We start from the raw sequence: 21923 nt of genomic DNA, 5'->3' as shown, positions 1-21923 counted from the left end.
TGAACTTTTGACATATTTGATTTTTGAATGTGGTGTAGAAACAAGGGGGAAAGGGTGACAGACTAAATGTGCATCTAAAATGCCAACTGGAGAATGAACCCTGCTGAAAATATAAAACATGAAATAAGAAAACAGAAAAAAAAAGTAAAAGAAAATATAAACAAAAAATAAAATAAAAAATATAATAATGCCCCAAAAGAAATCAGAAAAATCGATTTCTCGCCCCCCTTACAATGTTCCTGACTATCCTAAAAACCGTATTATCAGTAAGATATAGTTTTATGGGACCACTATTAATTCCTACCATGCTAAAAAAAAAAATCTGGAGTTTGAAAAAAAGTGACCCGCACCTTGAAATATTTGCCCTGTAACTGCCAAAATAGATGAATAGCCCAACAAATATGAATATGGGTTTAAGAGAAAACATTACTTGGGAAGAAAATAACAATACAGATTTTTTATGGGTTCGCTAATTACAGTTGAATAAAGTATATAGTATAGAGTATAAAATAAAAACGCTATAAATGTTTTAGTCCATTAGCATAAAATAGTACTGGTCCTGAAGAGGTTAAATGATATGGTTGGGGAACCAGCCAAATCGTACATGAGTGGAGGTGGAGGTCTGCACAGTTGCCCCCATAGACCTCTTCATTAAGGCTTTATCCGCAGTCTGCATGCCACCTGCTGACCTGGAAATGACATCATATCCTAGTGCTATCCAGCATCAAGAGAGGAGCGTTATGGGAGGTCTACATTAGCCTCAGGACAGTGGTAACAGTTAAGGAGTCTAAAGGAACAACTGCTGTGGGCCCAGGGCAGCTGCCTCTTTTCCCCTGTATGTGAAACTGGAATTCCCATGATGTTTTGGTAAAATCGTTAAAAGGGTGTCCTATGGCTGGCTGAGCATGATTGGAGTTGTATTGCCTCAACATCCACAAAATTACTGCTTGTTTTCCATTGTGCAAGTATTTTATTTTAGCCACATTTCCAATGCAGCAATCTGTGATTAGGATGACATTTACAAACAGCATGCTGTGTCTTAGAACAAGACATTGCACTCAATACATCTACGTTTATTGGTGTTCAATATTTTTTTCTGCATTGTCTTTTAGAATGCTAGTTAATGGATGCTTGTTGTTATGGAATCTTCAATGACGTTACCACATTTTGCCAATACTTTATTGGACTGTCTTTTTGTGCGTGACAATACGTTTAAAGTGAAGAGTTTAAAGTCTTAGAGCAAAGAGGTCTTGTGTTTACTGGATGTAGCCATTCCCTGCAGCTGTCGGGAAAGCATGTCCCTGGGAACCTACCATGGTTGCTCCCTCAAAACTCTCTCACCTGCTCTTCATAGAAGGGGAAAAGGGGAAGATGTCATCAATTGCTCCAAGAACCTCCCTGGGAACCTACCATGGTTGTTCCCCCAAAACTCTCTCACCTGCTCTTCATGGAAGGGGAAAAGGGGAAGATGTCATCAATTGCTCCAAGAGCTGCTCTTATTTAAAGATTATAGGAACACTACCTGAAAGTTTATTATTAGTTTTGTTCACATTTCTACATAATGCCCCGGGGTTGTGCCTGGATGATGACTTGATTCTTTCTGTTCTCATTTATGGTTGTATAATTGTGTTTTGGAGAGGAATAGATAGCGCAAGTTTTGCTTGCCTACTAAATATGCTCTTTGCAATCTTATTATAATACTTGTAACTTCCAAGGGTAGACATTCTGGGAACTCTCCCTCTTCTGTGTGGGGTGGATATATGTAGAGGCCGTTCTAGCCATAGACAGCCTTTAGTAGGAGGTCACTGGGAAAGTAGAGATTCACACTGAGACTCCGGGCCAAACCTGTAGAGATCCCAGGTATGCTTATTATTGGGCCACTTAGCTGGACTTGTTCCATGGAAAGAGGAGTGCCAGCCTTCACCTAGTGAAATGTATAGCAATATGGGGATTTTGAGAATTTTGAGCCATTATTAGCATTATTAGATGTTGGCAAACACTTTCTGTTAACATTTATTGAACATTCATGCCTCAAATGGCCATAGATGGATGATTTTGTTTGATGAGCATGCGGTTATAAGCATGGCGATTGATAGCGATTTATGTAACAGAGTATGGCATTTAGAAGAATACTGTATATGGTGTTTATTCACAAAAGGGATAGTAGGTAGGGGAGTTATGGTTTCCATTCCCTCACTTTACTTCCTATTATGAATGGCCAACTCTGGCAAATTTCCTCAGAAAGAAGGACTGGGCTGGCATATAATGCATAGTAAGGGTGAGGACTGAACAAACCTCAGTGATTTAACTACACATTATACAGGGCCAGCCAAGCTCCTCATGCAGCAGACACTCACTGGGGCTGGTCCTTCATAACATTGAAGTCAAGGATTTGAAACCATAGCTCTCCTACAAACTTTCCTGCCCACGCTTATTTTTGTGAATAGGCGCCAATTTAATTTGTAAGCACATTTTCAGCTGTACATATGAACAGTAAAAGGAAAAGGATGAATTGGGATTTAAAGAGGAACTCTACCTCCTAAAAAGGGCCACCGGAAAGTATGTACGTATAGCTATAATGACAAATTTGGCTGTAGCAGAACATTGCGTATATGTGTGTAAGACATTATTGAACTGAAGAAGAGAAGTAGTGCATGCAGGAATGCATTTATTTTTGTAAATACATACTGTTTATACTTTAATGCATATGCTGTCTATACATATCTAGATTTTTTATTGACAAATATAGATACAAAAGGTTGGTGATTTTTTAAAATGTTTCAGTCAGGGGCGTAACTAGAAGCCTCAGGGCCCCGGTGTGAGAATCTGTTAAGGGCCCCCCTCTCACACTATCTACCCCCCTCTCCCTCCCTTCTCACTATCTACCCTCTCCCTACACCCCTTTCACACTATCTACCCCCTCTCCCTCCCTTCTCAGTATCTACCCTCTCCCTATCCCCCTTCTCACTATCTACCCTCTCCCTATCCCCCTTCTCACTATCTACCCTCTCCCTATCCCCCTTCTCACTATCTACCCTCTCTCTAGCCCCCTTCTCACTATCTATCCTCTCCCTACCCCCTTCTCACTATCTACCCTCTCCCTATCCCCCCTTCTCACTATCTACCCTCTCCCTACCCCCCTTCTCACTGTCTACCCTCTACCTACCCCCTTCTCACTATCTACCCTACATTCTCACTATCTAAGTTAAATGCCTGTGGTGGGAGCGCAAGGCCTCTGTCTCGCTTCTCTGCTGCGGTGCACGCGGCGTCACTGCTGAGCGCCGGCATATGACGTCATATCAGCTTGAAGCGCCGGCACACGAGACAGACGCCTCGCGCTCCCACCACTGCAGTCGGGTGGCGGCAGGGAGCAGAGGAGACAGAAGGACGCCGATCGGTTGCTGAAAATGACCGCTCGGCCCCTTGGGCCCCCTTGAATGGCAGAACTCTAGGGCCCGGTCGCAGTCGCGACCCCTGCAACCCCGGTAGTTCCGCCACTGGTTTCAGTGATGACTTCACACTTTCAAAATAAATCATCTTACTTCTTAATTCTTCTTAATTCTTTCTGAATTAACTTTATAATATCGGTACTATTTCCAGTATTAATGCAGAAATGCAATGTTCTTGGGCATGGCTGAACAAAATAATCTTCCCAGATACCAGAATGTCACCTTGTGCTTGACATTAATATCAACGCAGGGTGGCAGTGACTGTATTATACCATTTCTGTTTGTCACTGAAAACTCTGAATCTGATCTTAGTGGCATTGAGTTCTTGCTCAGAATCTGCTTTCTTCTGGAAATGTGTAAGGTTAGTATTAACTAAACTGCAGCTTTGTTACTAAAATCTAATGACATTTTGTATATGTGAGCAATAAAGACGGTATAAAGCAAGTGCCAGCACTGAACGTTATTTAGTTGTTATGTACATAAGTAGGCTTATGGCCCAACTTGTTCACTGATGCTCCATGTACACTAGGGTCTGGTGTATGATTCTTAGCGATTTAAATATGAAGGGATTTTTTTAGCAATTTCTTGGATACATCAAACCACTCTCTGAAAACCTTACTTTTTTTAGAAAGCTTGGTTGACATTGTTTTAGCACATCTGATTGGATTGCAATTGCAAAGTAAATTCAATATTTTTCCATATTTATTCATTTTTTTACGTTATAGCAGTTTTGTGCCGACCCTGGGTGTAATATAATTGTATTATGTCTTCTATAGAAGCTTTAAACATTTTATACTCTGTCACTGTTGTCAGAAAAATTGATGTGCTTAAGATACTCCTACAGTGTGAGATCTTGGAAACTTGTTCATGTTGCATTTGGCTCATTATATAATTTCTTGATGCATTGTCATGGAAGTTGATACACATAATCAAATAACAATTACAATTTGCTCATAATTGCCTTTTAATATACAAGTGTCATCTAGTAATTCCGTTGAGGCGCCTAGTTGTGGCCTTCAGCAGAGCTACAACCAAAACTGCTTAGAAGGTCCATATCCCCTTTACAGATTTCTTCCCTTGTAGCCCCTTCTGAGTCAAATTCAGGAACTTGTCTTGACTTAATGTTAGTATGTTAAGTGTAGTTATATGGGGATTTCTTTTGTTTGGTTTTAGCTACTTCTAACACAAACTTAATATATCACTCATAACAAGAAATAAGAAATTGCTTCCAAAAAGCACAACTTATAACGTATTACCGAAAAAGTGTTTAAATGAACCAACATTTGATTATTAAGCAGTCTTGTAACATGAGTATTTACCTGTTTAAAACACTCTTCCGGAATTGTGTATAACACAGACAATCCCACAGACATTCTTAGTGCTAATTCTCTGCCTTTACATTCATTACTCATGGGTAATTGGCTATGTAAAAAGAGAATTCCCATCTATGAGAGAGTCTCTGGACTTTACTTAATTCAATCTATAGAAATGAAGACATTTTCATAGACTGGACATGTAACATCCTCAAATTTAAGAAGAAATTATAGATTCAATTAAATACCATTATGTAAGTTATTACCTGGATGAAGGTCCAATTACTGCAGGTTTTGTCAAAATAAGCCTCTTTTCAGTATGAACTCTAATCATACTGACAATGCTAATCATAATGTCTTTTTTACACAGATAATGATAAAATAAGTGAAATATCAGCTGTAAAATTTCAGGGTTTTTTTCTGAATGGATGAAGAACAACCTTCAAGCAAGCTGAAATCTGCTATTTGTTGCATGATGTTAATAGCACTGTTCAAATAAAATGTTAATAGTTATTGGCAGGAAGATCAAACAGCAGAAAAAGGCTTTTTTTAAATAAATCATGTCATGTGTTGTTGTTCATCTAAGTTTGTATTTACCTAATTTTAGACCTGCTAAGGACGAGATGATTATTATTGTGCCGCTATGTAAAACCATAGAATTCAAAGAGGGTATACTTTCTTTTTCACACGACTATAGATTGCCATATGGGAGTCTAACCCTGGTAATAGCAGTAAACTCCAAAATCGAGGTTACCTGCCAACAGTTACATATAATTGCTATTTATTTAGTGGTATCTAGGGTAGAAAACATGTATGCAAAGCTTTTTAATCATGTAAGAAAAAATTCATAACTGCTATAATAGAAGAAATGCGTGAATATGTAACCATAAAAGGATGATTTCAGTACAAATTGTGGCGGAGGCATAAAATAGTTCAGAGCAGAGGTAGCCAGAACACTGTTAATGTTGAAGGCTGATAATATTGACCTTCTCCTGTCCAGTGTACCTTAATTTCAACTGTGCCTGTTTAAAAAAGGAAATGGACACACTATTTATTTCCATCATAATCTACAATTTTTAATTTCTTTATATATTTATTTCCTTGGCTTTTGCAATGTATATACCGATCATGTCAGTCCTAAAGCCATGCAAAGAGCTGGCATGCTAAGCTGCTGTATATTAACATAATGAAATCATAATGATACAAAGTAAATCCATTTTCCCTAATGACTGTATTGAAGTGTTGGATATGGTTTATATTGCATTTTCAAGGCAGAGTAATTTAGGTTGAGGCTTGGTGTACTGGTTCATTACTTTTTGCATTATTATGATATTATTACAATGGTGCAGGGAGCAAGGTTTATTTTATTTGAATATGAAATATGGTTTCCATATTACTGTTATAGCATTGTTTTTCCATTATGTGCCTCTATGGGTTCATAATCTGTTCCCTTCTATCAGCTGCAGTGTAAACACCTTAATGGCTTAATGGTTTATGCCCAAACTATGTGCTTTTATCACTAAAGGCCATATTTATATGTGAAGAGAGAGACCCAGGGCAGTGCCCTAGTTTCTTTGCCTGGTGGCAACGGCGTAATTCAGTGAGGTCATTGCAGTAGTATCACGGCTGAGATCACAAGCTGCATTGAAGACATGCTAAATGCTTCACTGAAGGTAAATTAGTTGCATGAGTGTGTTTGTGTGTGAATTTCTGGGTGTGTGTTTTGATGTGATTCTCTTTTGTGCATTGGTGTGTGTTTGGGGATTTAGTATGATTGTCTGTCTGTGTGTGTTAGTGTGTGTGTCAGTGTGCATATATGTGTTAGTGTGCACGGCAACTGATGCTGTACGGCGGGATTTGCTGTCATATCTCGGCGCCCACCGCCTTCCGCGCTCCCTGCACTGGAAAGGCACAGAAGAAGATCCAAGAGGAGGAAGAAAAGAAGCTGTAGTGAGAAAAGTGACAGTGGAAAGGTAGAAAAACATTCAGTGAGAGTGGATTAGTAAGTGTGAGAGTGATGGGTGTTATGCTGTAGTTTATGCTGAATGTTTGTGAATGACTGTGTATGATAGCATGGATTTGTAAGTGTGTGTGGGGGAGACAGCATGGCATAGGGAGGCTGTAATCACATTCCTATCATGCCCATGTTCCAGCATGTACTGGCTGCCTGGGCATGATAGGAGTGTGATTGCTGTTAGCAATTATATATATATATATATATATATATATATATATATATACCGTATTTGCTCGATTATAAGACGACCCTGATTATAAGACGACCCCCCAAATCTTAATATTAATTTAGGAAAAAAATAAAAAGCCTGAATATAAGACGACCCTATAGAAAAAAAGTTTTACCAGTAAATGTTAATTCATTTAAACACTTTTTTAATAAAAGGTATGCTTGAGAAAAATATTTTGGTTTTATTTCCTTCTATTTTCCAACCTGCCCCCCAGTTATGCACATCTGCCCCAGAAGTGCCTTATACCCCCTATATGCCACTGTGCCCCATGATATGCCTTTTAACCCTCTAAATGCCACAGTGCCCCATGATATGCCTTTAAACCCTGTATGCCACTGTGCCCCATGATATGCCTTTTAACCCTATATGCCACTCTGGCACTTAGAGGGTTAAAAGGCATATTATGGGGAAGAGTGGCATATAGGGAGGTTTAAGGCATTTCAGGAGGCAGAGTGGCATTAAAGGGGTTAAAAGGCATTTCACAGAGCACTCTGCCTCCAGAAATGCCTTACACCCCCCATTTAACACTCCCCCTCCCTCCTCCAAACTTACCGGTGCTTCTGAGTTGGGGGGGGCGCATAACACAGGAGGGTCCAGGTCCCCTGCATCTGAGCCCCAGGTGCTTAGTCCGGGCAGCATGTAGAGCTCCACGCGAATCGCGTAGAGCTCTACACGCTGCCCGGACTAAGCACCGGGGACTCAGAAGCACCGGTAAGTTGGAGGGGGCATAACACAGGAGGATGCAGGTCCCCTGAATATAAGACGACCCTATAGGAAAAAAGTTTTACCAGTAAATGTTAATTCATTTAAACACTTTTTTTAATAAAAGGTATGCTTGAGAAAAATATTTTGGTTTTATTTCCTTCTATTTTCCAACCTGCCCCCCAGTTATGCACATCTGCCCCAGAAGTGCCTTATACCCCCTATATGCCACTGTGCCCCATGATATGCCTTTTAACCCTCTAAATGCCACAGTGCCCCATGATATGCCTTTAAACCCTATATGCCACTGTGCCCCATGATATGCCTTTTAACCCTATATGCCACTCTGGCACTTAGAGGGTTAAAAGGCATATTATGGGGAAGAGTGGCATATAGGGAGGTTTAAGGCATTTCAGGAGGCAGAGTGGCATTAAAGGGGTTAAAAGGCATTTCACAGAGCACTCTGCCTCCAGAAATGCCTTACACCCCCCATTTAACACTCCCCCTCCCTCCTCCAAACTTACCGGTGCTTCTGAGTTGGGGGGGCGCATAACACAGGAGGGTCCAGGTCCCCTGCATCTGAGCCCCAGGTGCTTAGTCCGGGCAGCATGTAGAGCTCCACGCGAATCGCGTAGAGCTCTACACGCTGCCCGGACTAAGCACCGGGGACTCAGAAGCACCGGTAAGTTGGAGGGGGCATAACACAGGAGGATGCAGGTCCCCTGCATCCTCCTGTGTTATGCCCCCCCCCCCCCTCCAGCTTACCGGTGCTTCTGAGTCCCCAGTGCTTAGTCCGGGCAGCGTGTAGAGCTCTACGCGATTGTATCGTGTAGAGCTCTACGCGATTATATCGCGTAGAGCTCTACACGCAGCCCGGACTAAGCACCGGGGACTCAGAAGCACCGGTAAGCTGGAGGGGGGGGACCTGCATCCTCCTGTGTTTTGCCCCCTCCAACTTACCGGTGCTTCTGAGTCCCCGGTGCTTAGTCCGGGCAGCGTGTAGAGCTCTACGCGATTCGCGTGGAGCTCTACATGCTGCCCGGACTAAGCACCTGGGGCTCAGATGCAGGGGACCTGGGCCCTCCTGTGTTATGCGCCCCCCCAACTCAGAAGCACCGGTAAGTTTGGAGGAGGGAGGGGGAGTGTTAAATGGGGGGTGTAAGGCATTTCTGGAGGCAGAGTGCTCTGTGAAATGCCTTTTAACCCCTTTAATGCCACTCTGCCTCCTGAAATGCCTTAAACCTCCCTATATGCCAGGAGCTCTACACGCAGCACGGACTAAGCACCGGGGACTCAGAAGCACCGGTAAGTGGGGGGGGGGTTAACACAGGAGGATCCAGGTCCTCTGCATCGCTGCGGGGGATATGGATCTTAGTCTCATAATCAGACCTATTTGAGGTCTGATTATAAGACGAGGGGTATTTTTCAGAGAATTTGCTCTGGAAAAAACCTTGTCTTATAATCGAGCAAATACGGTATATATATATATATATATATATAATATTGTTTATTTTTTTTGTCCAATTTTGGTGTTTACCACAATTTTATTAAAAGTAAGTAACACACCAAAATTGAACAAAAAAATTCAATAACAATATTAAAATATATATATGATTGCTAACAGCAATAACACTCCTATCATGCCCAGGCAACCAGTACATACTAGAATCTAGTTTTTCTAAAGGTATGGGGGGGTCATTTTCAGTTTCGGCCAAGTGAATACTGAATTCTCGGTCCAGAATTTTCATTTTGGTGCATCCCTACTATATACCAAGCCAGATACTGAAGTGGTAGGCCTACACCACATCAAATTTTGGCTTAGTATATAGTGATTAGGGGTTATGCTGCATTATTGTCAATGTCTGGCTCAATGTATAGTGATAGGGATTACAATGTAACCCTGTTACCTCCTCAGTCGGGCTGCCGGCAGGGACGCCGTGACGCAGCCCGCGCAGTCGGCTCCCTGCTCGTGCCGTCGCGGTGAGCTGCCGCCGAGTCCGTTCTCCTGCGAGACGCGCGTCCCCGGCGGGTTCGAGGGATAATTCCGGGGCGCGCGCCTCTACGTCGTGAGATGAATATTCATGTCGCTCTTAGAGCGACATTTATTCTTTTCCCTCCTCCCCCTAATTAGGAGGGTAGGAGGATCCATATTGTTGGAGGGATATTTAAACCCTCATTTGGCACTACACCATTGCCTGTGTTAGTGACTTTCACTAGCGTTTGAATCCTGATTAAGCTTTCTGGTATTGACTCCTGCTTGAACCTGACCTCCGTTGTTTTGCTGCCTGCCCTGACCTTTGCTTGTGACCCCGACTACTCTTTTGCCTGACCCCTCGGATACCGTTATTATTATTTATTTATTTTTTTGTTCCTGAATTCCACCTTTACATTATTCTTGGTGGTGTACGATCTGTGTCTCCTGTGCCTGGTGGGAGTACGTCCTCTCTCCTCCAGAGGGCGCGGATTCTGCAGCGCGGATCCAGAACCTGTACTCCGGTCGTGACAAACCCCATCAATGTTTGCCTTAGTATATAATGATAACAGTTATGTTGTACCCCCGTCAATGTCTGCCTCAGTATATATTGATTACAGTTATGCTGTACTACCGTCAATTTTTGCCTCAGTATATAATGATAACAGTTATGCTGTACCCCTGTCAATGTCTGCCTTAGCGTATTATGATAACAGTTATGCTGTACCCCCGTCAATATGTGCCTCAGTATATAACAATAGAAGCCATGCAGTTTTAAAGTGTGTGTGGGGGGGTGCCGCATACAGGATCCGCCCCAGGTGCCAAATACTCTAGGTACGCCCCTGTGGCATTGCCCAGCTTATAAGACAGTCTCTACTGAAATCTGCTACATCCTTATTAGTCACTGTGTTACCATGTAACATGCCTGCCTCTTAAATAGTCCCAGATTCTGCTTACTTTTACCTACTAAATATGTCAGTTACATGTTCTCTTAGTGTGATACCATATCCTGCTTTGGATACTTGTGTACGGAATATTTGTATATAACAAACCATTAACTTATCCCCTGCCTTTCTGTGCAATACAGACTCATATTTCTGAAATATTCATGAAAATATGTATTACCTTTGGCTAACCCTTGATGCCAGTTATCTGTAGTTTTAAGATAACTTAAAGCATCCTGAAATTTTAGATGTCTTGTATGATAGGCAGCAAAGTCCCTGTGGCAGCTGAGTACTCCAAGGGAATGAGGCTGTTATGGGTGCAGAACCTACATCCTCTCTAGCCTTTCACATTCACTGTTTGTAGAACACAAAGTGTGGTGTAATAAAACGTTGATTGTGTCATACATACTGTGCTACAATACAAGGACACTGTGATTATTAAATTGCCTGTTAAAGGCTATACAATAAGTCTAGTATCTATCTGTGTGGTGGATAGTAACAGTTCCTTCCTAAGCCTATTTTCTCATATCACTCGCATTTGTTATGACTAAGTCTATTTTCCCTGGAACATCATCATTTAGGTTAGAAGGAATGATAGGTAATACAGGTTATGTCTAAAAACCAGGTAGAATGACTTCTACAAGATATGAATGAGCAGCATTACACACAGTCTTGATTTTTGCTATCAAATTCCTCTTCTAGATAAACTTATCTGGCTAGGCAGAGGTCAAAGCGTTATTAAACTTGTACTTAAACACTGGATGGAATTATAAAAAGAAATGGGAGGCCATACGATGTTTTGAATGTGTTGTTTTTATTACTAAATATCCAGAAATATTTAAATTATGGTTGATCTATTCCATATAAACTGGAATATTAAGCAGAAAAAAAATGTTATTCCATAGCCAATCTTTAGGTTAGGGCCCTTGAAAATTTAACAGGGAGTCATGGTCTTTAAAAATATCAGAAAAAGTGCACCCAACCGTTCATCAAAAAAAGGCTTGCTTCATGGTCAAAGTGAGAGCAGAGTTAGGTGTAAGTAGAATGAATGATGAACAGAGTTACTATAAAAGATGTTCGATGCGAGCACCCACACACAGGGAGAGGATGGGTGCATGCGACCAGGAAGAAGCCAGTGTCACATTAAGACATGGCTCCAACAATGCCTTCCTTGATCCGACAATCCTCCATTTTTTTGTTTTTTTTTTATAAAAAATGAACACCAACAAATTTTCATGATCACGGATAAAAACAAGACCCTGTTTTATTCATTGAGGGTTAACCTTTTTTTTTTTTTTTTTTTAAAAAAAGCAAATCATAGAAGGTGACTGTCCAGGACAGTTTCAATTTTAACACATTGAACTTACTATACATTATAAAGGATCAACCCCACTGAGCGTCTCCTAGCTTGGATGACCCTGTACAAAGCATTACTTGCTCTTTATATGTAACCTTTACTTTGACCAAAGCTGGATGGTTATATTGTATCTTATTTTTTGTGATAGCGTTCTGTCTTTCTGTTTCCCTTGCTGTATCATAAGTCCATAAGTACATTTTATTATATGCAATTATAGCAAATGTGAATATTAAAATATACACTGTATCCTGTCATTTTACCTGAGGATGATTAACCCATCAACCATTCTAATTTGATCCTACAAATCAGATCAGACATGAAAAAGCACACATTCCGTTCCATTCCTATAGCATAACAGTTGTCATACGAAAGACAATTCGGATAGATTGTATTTATTTTCACACTTTGACACTATGTGTGAATCCAGATGTCACCTTAACAGGCTGCAAATTAAATAGTATGTCACCCAGGAGACCAATTCTGTTAGCAGTGTTATAGATAACCCTAACCCATTTCATATGTTCTACCTGCACCGCCGCTGCACTGAATTACTCTCTCTTGCAATAAAGTATTCCACTGAGGAGAACTATCCAATTTAAGGCAGATCTGTCACGTTCTCAAATCCTACATTTTACAGTTCGATATGCTAAAAAATCCTGTTTAATGATGTTTACAGTTTAAAAAAACAACAACAACTATGTATTAGAAACCCACATTATGTGTACATCACATGAATCAGCCATCTGCTCATGGGATTCTTTGGTTATTGTTCTTCTTTGGTGGCAGTTGATTTGTCTAGGCAACCCTTGCAATGGAGGTATGGGGAGAAGGAGCAATGGCATTAGGAAATTATATTAATTATCCCGTACAAGTGCAATTATTTATTTAGATTTTGTTGAATATCTGTTTACACTATGGTTTAGTGGTGGTGGTATTCCTAAAGACTCACTGTTTTGTATGTTATTATAGTTACTTGGAATGCTATCGTACTTGGGAACTAAGCAAAGGAAGATAGGGCGATATGGAAGTTAGAGGCCAATCAACAATATAAAGGATAGAGAGTGGAAAGGATCAGCTGATTTCTTGGCTTTAAATTAAACATACTGACTTAGAGGTCCTGTGTACAGTCATGACTCAAAAAATCCCTGGGTATGTCTATCATGAATCAATTTATTGGGTAAACGGCAATATGTTTACTAGGGTAACTAATAAATTCATTGTATTTGTTTCTCACCCATATATAAAGTATTGAAAATAACTGCTGCGATTTAAAAAGAGCTGGTGGCAGTATACAAGACATCTTTTATAATGGTAATTATTCCTAACTTTTTAAACAGTTTTGCTTTAAAGATCCCAAACAAAAAAATATGGTTACAGAGTACACATAGCAGCCAACAATATATGTTTTTGAGAGTTCCTTTGAAGTGAGTAAAATCTAAAATCCACACATTCATTCACTGCTGAGCAGTGTGCCTGGTTAAAAAAAAAGCATGTTATTTAGATGAACCTTCACATTAGTCATTCTAAGCACGGATTGTTCCCTAGGGTTTGTTGAGGCTTGGCTCAGCAGCTTTTATAGCCAAATAAATGTAAAAAAATGGAAATGAAAGGAAGTTATGACTTTTTTTTCCTGCACAAGAAAGCTAGCTTCATGGAATAACGTAAAAGGAAAGTCTGAGAGACCATGATTCAGATAGAAATTCAGATATCTTAAAGCTGTGCCTACAAATTATAAAGTACCAGAGACCCATTGCACAAGCCAAATCCACATTCTGCAATTCGAATCTCACCAAGCATGTATTTTACTAAGAAAATCAAGATTTCAAATACTATTACAGTAGGTTCATCCTGTATGCCTTCTGATACCATAGTCAGTGATGTAATAGCAAGGAACTTGAGGGATTCATCTTTGAGTGGGCTTTAAGTTTCTACGGCTGTCCCAAGATGAGTTGAAAGTTTTGTGCAAGTTAAACACACATCACAGGTGGAAATTGCCAGGGTGTGTGGTTTAAAGATGAGTTTGCTGCACCAGGCCAATGGGTTTTTCAAGTGATATAGCAAATGCCATGAAATTAAAACTTGCATAGGAAATAGATTATTAGAAGAATGGAGTACAATCAACCTTAAAGTGACCACCAGGCTAATAAACCCTTCAGTAATACAGAGCAGTGTAAAGAGGTAAGTACCTTCCAACAACCATTTAAACCATAACTGTTAATTAACCACTTAGAAGAACATTAACCATGTATTAAATAGATTATATACTAAACAGTGTATCTGTGACAATTTCTGATTAGCTAGAGTAGTGAAAATTAGGTACCTCGAGTGAAATCATTTTTGGTATTGTAGTAAATGATATAGAAATGACCACACGCATTCTTGCTATATACTTTAATTTCATATAGAGTTAACATTCAATTTGAGGATTAAATAAAAGTTAAGTTTCAAATGGTATCAGGGGTGCACACCTGTATGCATTGGTCTTAGTGAATAGATGCCTGATTCTTGAACAAAGGCCTATTTTGTTGCTGGGTAACAGCTAATCTAGTGATTACTGGACTATAGTGCCAGCATTTAGTTGTCGATGTCTGATGGAGGCTTTTGTCCAATCTTCAAGAAATATTCCAAACCAAGCAGGTCACATTGTGGATCCATAGAGACCGCAACGAAGCAGTCTTTGTGATTAGTCATAGACATTGCTTAAAGAGTTAGGTTAAACTGAGGCAAGTAGAATCAGCCTCCCTATCTCAAGCCTCCCCTATCTGAAGCCTCTACGTATCTTGTGTGAATTGTTGGCAGCTGAAGCTTTCTGTGACAGCTTCCTGGGATGTGTCAGTCTCACATGCAGAAGAGTGATGGCAGTTTACTTTATAAGAGAAGTTAACATGCTTTATTTGTAGAGTGATTGATACATTCCCTACTTGGTGTTGTCACTATAATATCTATAATGTTTGGAATATTCTCAGCAAACAGAAATGCTTAGTTGTATTTATCTGTAAATAACTAAAATACCCCTAAACCAAGTAAAGGTGTAACTTAGCCTTATCTATATCAGAACAAGCAAACTTGTTAAAGTTTTCATGACGTCATGAAAACATGTCAGAAAACCTATCGTGACAGCATGGAATGCCAAGATTAAAGTAGCAGTGAACGCATCTGCACGCACACGCACTGCTACTTGTTGGTGCCGGGGACTGCTTCACACCTACAAGGCAATCCTCAGGAACTCTCATTCACCCTACCCATGCCTGAAGTAGAATCCTTTATGAGTGGAAGCCTTTAGCCTGAACATGACGATCCATTAATGGGGAGTGAGTGCTCTGATTGGTCAAAGACTGATCTACAGCCTTAACCCCTTCACAACAAAGCCTGTACATGTACGGGCTCACAATGCATTGTCATCAATGGGTTTAAGGACAAAAATGTTTTTAAAAATAAATATATATATCTAAAAAACACATCGTGCATGAAATCTACATTATGGACAATTAGCCACCCCCTCATAACATTAATAAAGATAAAAGAATACCTTGCACTCACATTTTCTATACATTTTTTGTTTAGAATTATATGGGTTACCAATGGGTATTTTGGTAATCTGGAGGAGTAGCTGAATACATTTTGCAGCACTTGCACAGCTAGTCTGTGCCATCATTGCCCCCAAACAACCTGTGCCTTCTGTGCCTCCTTCCAACATACAACAAATGTAAGCACACTTACACAAATTCCACACAATTACCCATACCCACTAACACACATTGCAGCTCACCCAACTTACACATACATACACACATACACAAGTACACATGCATGCCCCCCACACAAGTAGACATGCATACTCACATGCACACACACAGGGCCGGCCCTATAATGGGGCAGACTGGGGCAATTGCCCCAGGCGGCACTTTAGAAGGGGCGGCACTTTGCCGCCCCAAGCGCTTTTTTTCTTTTTTTTTTTGAAGCGGAGGAGAGAGAGAGAGGGGCACCGAGTGGTTTTCGCTTACCCGCTCGGCGCCCCTCTCTCTCTCTCCTCTGCGGCGAGTCTCCCTGTTCGGTCCCGGTGCCGGCTTGTAATGCAGAGCGCCGGAAGTGACGTCAATTTCCGGCGCTCAGCATTACAAGCTGGCACCGTGGCAGAGCAGGGAGACTCGCCGCAGGACTGTTTAAAGGAAAGTACCGGGGGGGGGATCGTAGATTATGGCGTCGGCGAAGTTTAAAATGCCCCCCCCCCGACGTCGGCGGGGGGGGCGTCGTTTTAAACTTCGCCCCAGGCGGCGTTAAGTCTTCGGCCGGCCCTGCACACACACAAGTACACATGCATGCTTACACACACAATACACGCACACAAGTGCACTTGCATGCTCAGACACACACAAGTACACATACATCCATGCATACATATATACAAATCTCATGAGTTAAACATTCCGGGGAAAGAATACAATAGCATTTTTTGCGGGTGTTTGTACCTTTAATAAAGTCTATAGTGACTTGTGTTACTTTTATCTCAACCATCCACATAGTTTTTGCATGAATTTACAGACTGAAAAGAAACTTTGGATTTTAGAAGCCTTTTACAGCTATGTAATCATTCACATTGGGTTCCTAAAGGGGTCATTGAAAAAGAACCCGTATGAATTGAAAGTATAAACCACTTAAACTGAAAGTAAGCACAGTTATTTTGTAGCAAAACTGTCCTTGCCCATGAGGCTGGAAGTGTCGTAAATCTTGTATGAATCATCTAATATGTCTTTTTTTCTGTCAGGGATTCAATTTTTCAAATCTAGATTTGTTTATAACTGGACTGAACTTTGTGTTTCCAGATAATAGAGAGAGAATAGCTGATGTGTTCAGAAAATAGCATTTTTATGGTCAGTACTGTCATTTGTTATCAAACCATTTTTTTGAAACCTCTTAAGATTTTGACTCTGTAAAGTTGATCAGAGTGGTTTAGATTCTCAATCATATCCAAAATATGCTCATTTTGCCCCATGCTAAAGACTACCTTGAGTATAAGTGGTTGGCAGTAGTAATCCCCAATATGAGCAATGTCTTAATAAAGTGATCCTGTACAATATGGTCAGGTATTTGTATCCATCTGAACACTCGTGCTTTTGTCTTGGATGAGAGATGACAATTTGTTCCATTAAATAAATTAGTTAATGTCTTAGTGCTTCAAATTGTTCCATCCAATGCACTCAGGACCTTCAAAATTAATTACAGATGTTTAGTGCATGCATTAGCATTATGCAGCTTAATTATACCATTAACATTTGCTAGAGGGGGCGGTAAAGCAACATATTCATATTTAATTTTAGCAATTGAACATTTTTGTACCATTGACACCCCCTAAAGAGTTCTCTATTTATTCAATATTAAGCAATATACTGATATATAGCACTTAAAATGCCAGCAGGTGCAAACTGAAATTATAAAGCATCTGGTATAAGCAACAAAATGGGGCACAGATAGCAGCTAACATTTCACACTTTAATGTGTAGTTCCAACAATTTTTGCTACTTGCAGGTAGAGCTGAACTAAAAGTGACATTTTTGTCCCAGCTTCAGTAACTGCAGTGGAAACCCAACTTTTAACTCTAGTGAAGGAACATACAGTACATTTGACTGGAAAGCCAGAGGGATTATCTACCAAACTACACACTTTCTATACAAGACAAAGTGTTTTTGACATTTTGTGTGGTTTATGGGGTTGTCACAATATGAAGCCTATTTTTTCATCCAAGAACTCCATCTGCATCAAACAAAAAAACAAGCTAAGGATCAAGCTTGGTTGGTGGAATGTGAACAGCCAAACAGCCAAATGATGTCTGAATACCGAGATAGATTGTATTCTTGGCTGTGTTTGAGAAGCCCTACTGGAGTGAAGATAGAGATATGTTATAGCTCTACCGGCATTTAAAAGAAAAATTAAATTTAAGGTGTTTCTTTCCTTTCTCACATTGTGAAGTCTAAGAAATTGTAGTAAATTTGAATGAGACAGTAGAGGAGCCATCTCTCCTGCCCTAACCCTGTCAGCCTTGCTAAAGACAAACAATCTTTGGAAACTGATTGAAAGCATCTCCATACTACAGCTGAAAGGACACTATTCTATAGTCGTTTTAGCCAGCCACTGACTTCATGAGTCAGACTGACTTATCTATTACTTGTGGTAATGTGGTTCACACTGGCAGTGATAAGTTTGTCTCCGCTTGCCCTTCCAGGCCCTGTGTCCTATCTGCCCAGATATGCCCACCTGCCCCACCATATATGCTTTATGCCCCCTAGAAGTGCCACTCTGCCCCATGATATGCCACTCTGCGCGCATCGTGCAGATGTCCACGGCTGCCGGAGAGGAGGATCCAGGTCCCCTGCAGCGCTGCGGGGGATATGGATCCTAATCCTGCTGCTTACCCACAGCAGGGATAAATGAAAATAAAACAAAAAAACACGCCCGGCGCCCGGAACTGCATATCCCGGGCATCGGGCGATACGAACTGCGCATCCCTGCGCTTAACCCCAAATATAGGCCGCACCCCCACTTTAAAGACCTAAAGTGTGTGTGGGGGGGTGCCCTATATTGGCCTATATTGCGGCCAATACCGTATTTGTCCAGCTCTGCTCTCAGAGAAACACCCATCTGGCTCATAAAGGGTTACACTTTCCTGGGTCAGTTCTATGTATACATGACTTTGTAACAAGAGAGGCCAAGGCTGACTTGATAAATGGCCAAATGGAAAAGAAAAGATTGTCTTGCAGGAATTGAATTAGTGGCATACAGGTCATAGTGAATTAGAGGATATATCAGTCAAAAATCAGTGACTGCTAGTGATGCAGGATCATGGATAAAAAGCCAGAGTGGTTGTTGAAAAGAGGTTTTGGTTTAAAGTATTTTTGAACTCATAACATTACAGCCAGTCTAGGCCGATATTCAAAGCAGCTGACACTACTGAGGGTCACTCAGTTGGAACATAGGGCATAAAAGTGGAAAGGCAGAGTTCAACCCAAGTGATTTAGCAGCAAGGCATCATTTAACTCTATAATACTGCTATTCATAACATATTTCAAAATCAGACTTATTGCTACAACTATGCTCAGAAACAAACCTGCATATTATTTCAATGCCTAAGAATAATTATTGCATTCAAATCATATAGACAAGAGGATGTGTGTATATATGTGTATATATATATATATATATATATATATATATATATATATATAGGAAAATCATGGGAAATATATCTATAATAGCAGGGTTTTCCTAGTTCTGAGTTCTGTTAATGACTGCATATAGTGTTAAACTCTAATGCAGACAATTTGTGTTACTTTTTCCTTTTGTACTACTTGTCACCACTATTGAAATAATGTCACAGATCTAGAAAAACAAAACCCTAAAGCGGTTAATTTAATCTCTTAGTAGTGTGGCTGTTTTTTTTTCAGAGTATTGATTTTTTTTACCCCAAAAAAGTCGTAGTCAGCTATGTTTTTGTAAAACCAAAATAATCCTGGTTTGTTTTGGAAAACTCTGTAAATTACGTTTTTTTTATGTAGATTGTCATATGGGACTGTTACTACCATTAACAGGTCTTCAGCTTCTGTAATGACTTTTGCCGGATGACTGTCCTTGCTAATAGACAGCCAAGTGATTGGCTGTCTCAGCCAATAAACTGCTATTCTAAGTTGTTGAAATCAAATAAATGGCCTGTACACCTCAACTGTTTTCACACAACTGCAATAAAAGTAGCTCAAGAAAATCAATCATCCCTGTGATGTGTTTAATAATCTGCTCCTGAAAACCACACAGTATTTTATCTGATGTCATCCTGCAAACAGAACTTTTAACACAATAAGGGGGACATATTAATGCCTATTGTCCTCCTTACACATGTATAAAAGCAAATGCAACTAGGGCATGATTTCCGATTCACAAATTCCATATAGGAAGGCTGTCCCCGTAAAAAGAAGAGAAACCATTAGAGAAAGTTAGGTAAATGGAAGCATGTGTTAAGTATAGAGGCCCTAAATCACCCTATACAACAAATGTGCTCTAGGCCATTGATTCTCAAAATAGTCCTCAAGAAACCTCAATATTCAAAATGAGTGGGCTGTGTTTTTGGACACATCTAGGTGATTTTTAAATCAAGGGCCTCTCCTGGTCCCTGTGAACTACTACAAAGCAAAGTATTAGTGTGCAACCAGCAAGTAGTATTTAAAAGCACCTATTTAACGCATAAATGTTTTCCTGTGAACTGGTTTGAGAACTACATGTGCTTGATGAGACTAATAGGAAGTCCAACACTGGTTTAGCCAGTTTTTTGTGGTGGTGAAAGATTGACACTCTATAAAGAGTTGAATCTATTGACCTATGGACCAGTCCAAGGTCCAGTGAATCCAGTTATAAAAAAATGTATTATTGTTGCAACAAATGGCGGTGAGGCTATCAGTACCAGTAAGTGAAAATTTTATAATGGGTGTGCAAAACATTTTCTCAGAATAAAACATGCAGCTTGCCAACCCAACACACTCCCTGGGAAGCGTTTTACGACTGTCTGTTTCCTTTGACTTTAACCAGGACTTGACTCAATAGATCAGCTGGAGGGGAAATATGTGAGGGGCATTAACCTCCTTAGTCTTCGGGCCATTAAAATGTACAAAAGCAAAAATGTTGGATCCCTGCTTGTGTTCAGGATCTCCAAAAAACCTTCTGCCTTTCTTTACAAAAATTACCGGTATATGGTGACAACTAGATATACGCTACCTAAGCAGATGCTTAGTCCTCATGAAAACAAAGGGACACATAATATTACCATTTTTAGAAGGGCTATTCTAAAAAGTACACAATTGTACAAATATCACAATTCATGAAGTAGCTGATTTGGCCAGCTAATTGTCTTTATTTTAAAAATACCTTACTTTTGAATGGAAATGCCACAGACTAATTAGGCCATGGAATAGAGCAGTACCGATTTACAGACAGAAATAATTTTCACATCACACCACTACATGTTCTTTCTATTTTAAGCTAGTATTTCTTTTAAGACAGAAAGTCTAGTTCTGTAATCTTTATGCAAGAAAAGAAAAAAATGGTCTTATCTAAAAACATGTTATCTTTATCTTTGTGAAGAAAGACATTTTTACCAATAGCACTGGTCAAAGGGATAAGATATTCTTATTAAGCTGTAATAACATTTATGGATCAAAGCCGCCTATTACATTATAGCTGAGCAAAGGTTTTTTGAATTGTTAGGGATCTAAGCCACATAATGTTTATACTCCAGTTTCATCAAATTAAGTATTATTAGAGCTGCAGATGTATAGTACACAGGCATTTAATTATGTCTTTATTCATATTTCACCATGTATTACTGCACAGTGAAAACAAGCTTTCCTGGAGCTATCATTGTCTTTCTTAATGGTTTAAAGGGGAACCCCACCAATTTTATAAAAAAAATGTTGGGCTGTTTTCTTTTTTAGAACAGTTCTACTTTTTGCTTTGATATTTTCAGACAACTGCGTATTAGCCCTTTCTATGTGTTATTGCTCTGTTATACTAGGCTGACTCCCTATCTTACTGTTGGACACCCAACTACAATGGTAGCCTCCAGGTCTGCAGATCAAGAAAGGGGAAAATATTTTTCCCATGGGCCTTCCTAATTAACAAAGATAACAAGATTGACAGTGGCGTAACTACATGGGTTGCAGCGGTCGCAGCTGCCATTGGGCCCATGCATCTAGAGGGCCCTGGGTGACCCCTGCGACCTTTTGTTCCTGTCTCCTTGTGCCAGTTCAAAGGGCCCTTCCAACCTGGAGTGCTCCATAATAGTGTGTATGAGCATGGATGTGTAAGTGAGATAAGATAGAGTGTGTGTTATAATGAATGTGTGTGTGTCAGTGAGTATGAGTAAGTGTGTGTAATTTGTGTGTTTACATATGTGTGTCAG

General features: G+C 40.1%; 1 protein-coding gene across 1 annotated transcript in view; it reads left to right on the top strand.

The window, feature by feature from the left end:
• The window catches only part of ENTREP2 (endosomal transmembrane epsin interactor 2), a 284256-nt gene that overhangs the window by 136550 nt on the left and 125783 nt on the right, over window positions 1-21923 (top strand). The window lies entirely within an intron of this gene.

Source organism: Spea bombifrons, chromosome 4 (assembly GCF_027358695.1).
Source record: "Spea bombifrons isolate aSpeBom1 chromosome 4, aSpeBom1.2.pri, whole genome shotgun sequence".
Lineage (NCBI taxonomy): Eukaryota > Metazoa > Chordata > Amphibia > Anura > Pelobatidae > Spea > Spea bombifrons.
This window is presented reverse-complemented; position numbering and strand designations above follow the sequence as displayed.